Here is a 3,232-nt window from a genome sequence, read left to right as displayed (position 1 = left end):
AGGGCTTATTCCGGACAGTAGACAAATGACAAAGGCCACCTTCGCACGTTCCGTCGAAAACTGTTCAGACAGGAGCTCCAAGTGCATGGAACACTGTGTGACGAAGCCTCTGCAGAACTTAGAATCACCATCATATTTAGGAGGTAAAGGCAGACATAACTGGGAGCCAGAAGACACTGCAGGAACTGGTGGTGGTGGGAGTGGACAAGGTTGCGGTACCTGCTGCTGTTGTAAGGCCAATAGCTATTCCATCATAGCAGTCAGTTGGGTAAGTTGCTGCGCCTGTCGTGCCAACTGCTGAGACTGACGTACCACAATGGAGGGAAGATCCGCAAGTTCAGGCAGGGGTACCTCAGCGGAATCCATGGCCGGATCTTACTGTAACACTCACGTTCCAGTAGACTGGAACACTGAAGAAAGTGGATCCACTGGACCTGTGTGGTAGATGACCCCGACTATACCAGGGAGCAGAGTCTAAGGTGCAGCTGGTTTTCACCAGAGCCCGCCACAAAGCGGAATGGACTTGCTGCGGCAGGCGGCACACAGGTCGCTACCCCTAGCACGGCTTGACCACACAGGCGGCCGAGGAGATCCGAGGCACAGGTGTAACAAGGCAACTCGTGGTCAGGATAGCAGAAGGTCAGGGCTGGCGGCACTGTAGCGTAGTCAGAAATGTAGCAAGTGGTTAGTAGGCAGGTGGCAAAGGAGCAAGGTCAGGTCACAGAGCAAAGGCTATGATACGTGGCAAGGCAACTCTCAGGAACTCTTTCTCTCAGGCACTAGGGCAACTAAGATTCGGCAGAGAAGTGTGGGAAGTGGAGGAATTTATCAATGAGCCACAGGTGTTACTTCACTAATGGGCGCACTGGCCCTTTAAATCTTTAAGCTCCGGCTCGCGTGTGCCCTAGGGGAGGCGAAGCAGAGAGGTAGAGGCGGGGGCAGGAGAAGCACCAGGTGAGTGAGGGGCTGGGATTCGCATGCGGGAGTGTCCTGCGATTTGAATTCCAGCCCCGCCGGCAGCAGCAGGTAATGGGACTATGCGCCCACAGCCAGCGTGTGCGGCCGGAGCGCATAACATAACATGCCCCTTAGGCTGGCCATACATTTCAGACATGTGTAGGATGAACCTGTGGGAAGGAGAAACAGGCCATCTATCTAATAAGTATAATTGCTTCCTAGCTCTCCCCTGATAGCACATGTTGGAGGAGAAGATGAGTGGGCATGTTAAATTTCAACTCCCCAATGCTTTTGTTTTTGGAGAAATATGCCACCACCATAAGAATCTGGCAGAAGTTTTCTCTTCTTTCCCTATTGAGAAGAAATGCATTCTTGGGCAAGCCAAGTATCATATTTATGAGAGAATAGGGAAGGATTGCTGTAAATGATAAAATACTAGGTAGAACTTCTACCAAAAATGGCTTAGGGGTATTGGTAGACAGTAAGCTCAACTTTAGTGACCAGTGCCAGACAGCAGGTGCCAAGGCTAATTAAATCATGATATGCATCAAGAGAGGCATGGAGGCTTGTGACAGACAGAAAGTTTTGCCCTTGTATAAATCATATAAATCAGACCACATATGGAGTATTCTGGACACCTGTATATCAAAAAGACATGGCTTTAACTGGAGAGGGTGCCACGGAGGGCAACAAAGGTAATTAATGGTATGGGAGGATTAGATACCGAGACAGATTATCAAGCTTGTAGTTATTTCGTTTGGAGAAAAGACGTCTTAGGGGCAATTTGATCACAATGTACAAATATATGAATGGACAGTACAGAGATCTTTCTAGAGATCTTTTTATACCTAGGCCGGTAACCATGACCAGGGGACATCCTCTACGTCTAGAGGAAAGAAGGTTTCACCATCATCACAGACAGAGATTCTTTACTGTAAGAGCAGTGAGACTATGGAATCCTCTGAGTAAACAAATTTAAAGGGGCCTGGATGCCTTCATAAAAAATATAATATTACAAATTATGAATACTAGCTATACTATGAAGACAGGACACTGATCAATGGATACATTAAGAAGCTATTTGACCTGAATAGCGGTGGGAAACATCCAGTTTCTTCTTTGCAGTGTTAAATTCTGATGGCCACATTGGAGTCAGGAAGGATTTTTTCCTCTGACATGGAGCAATTGGCCTCATGTTTTTTTTTGCCTTCCTCTGGATCAACACAGTAGAGTTCTAAGTTGAACTTGATGGACTTTTGTCTTTTTTTAATCTTATGATTGAATTTTATGTGTATATCTAGCTTAAGTAATGTATCATTGCTAGAAAACACTTCTACTGGGAGGGTTTAAATAAAAAAAAAAAACACCTAAAATGTAGAAAAGCAAATGTAAACTATATTCAAGATGGCAGCTTTTGAGATTATTAAACAAGCAGGAAAGTCTAGACTTGAAACCCATCTAGACACTTGATATATTTGTGGGATCCAAGTCTCTATATATCACATAGTATGCTAAGTATCTATCTATGGCTCAACACAAATAACCAGTTCCCAAAAATGTTTTGAAGCAGTTGTCATCTGTGTGGTACACTTCCACCCTTCAAATCAAGCATTAAATATCTTACAGATAGTTACAACTAGATGATGGCTTTTGGTTTACCCTTCACAATATATTTTGTTGTCACATCATAGAATATTCAAACCTCTTTATCTAGGAGAAGCATCATGGCATCCATCAAGACACTTTATTGGGTCCATTGTCTGATGGATCTAAACAATTACTTCTTGTGCTCAAAAAATACCAAAATGTTTGATGGACCCCCTAATTCTACTATAGTATAATGCTGCAGAATTTATTAATAGTTTATAATTGTCTTACTGCTCAAAGAATACTAGAACTGCTAACAAAAACCTTTCCAAAATGTTATGTATATAGGCTATGTGTATATCAGAAAGTCCACCGCATATATTTTTCGTCCTGTGCATAGATATAGAAGTAAACCAAAAACATATCCTTGACCCAACACCCTAGTTAAAACACGTCTTACTGTTTTTGAACTACAAAAAAAAAAAATTCTAGTGTTGATGTGCTTCATTGTCACCTACACAAAGGGCTGAGCCTTAAAATCCTTTACTCAACTAAATTCTTAATAAGTAAACTGAGACTAACCCTCTAATTCCAGATTTGTTGAACAACATGATTTGGGTCTTTGCTATTCATGCACCTTGTACTACTAAAATGACTGTTGAAGCTAAAATCATGAAAGAGTCATTTC

Source organism: Hyla sarda, chromosome 11, assembly GCF_029499605.1.
Source record: "Hyla sarda isolate aHylSar1 chromosome 11, aHylSar1.hap1, whole genome shotgun sequence".
Classification (NCBI taxonomy): domain Eukaryota; kingdom Metazoa; phylum Chordata; class Amphibia; order Anura; family Hylidae; genus Hyla; species Hyla sarda.
Note: the sequence above shows the minus strand (reverse complement) of the source record.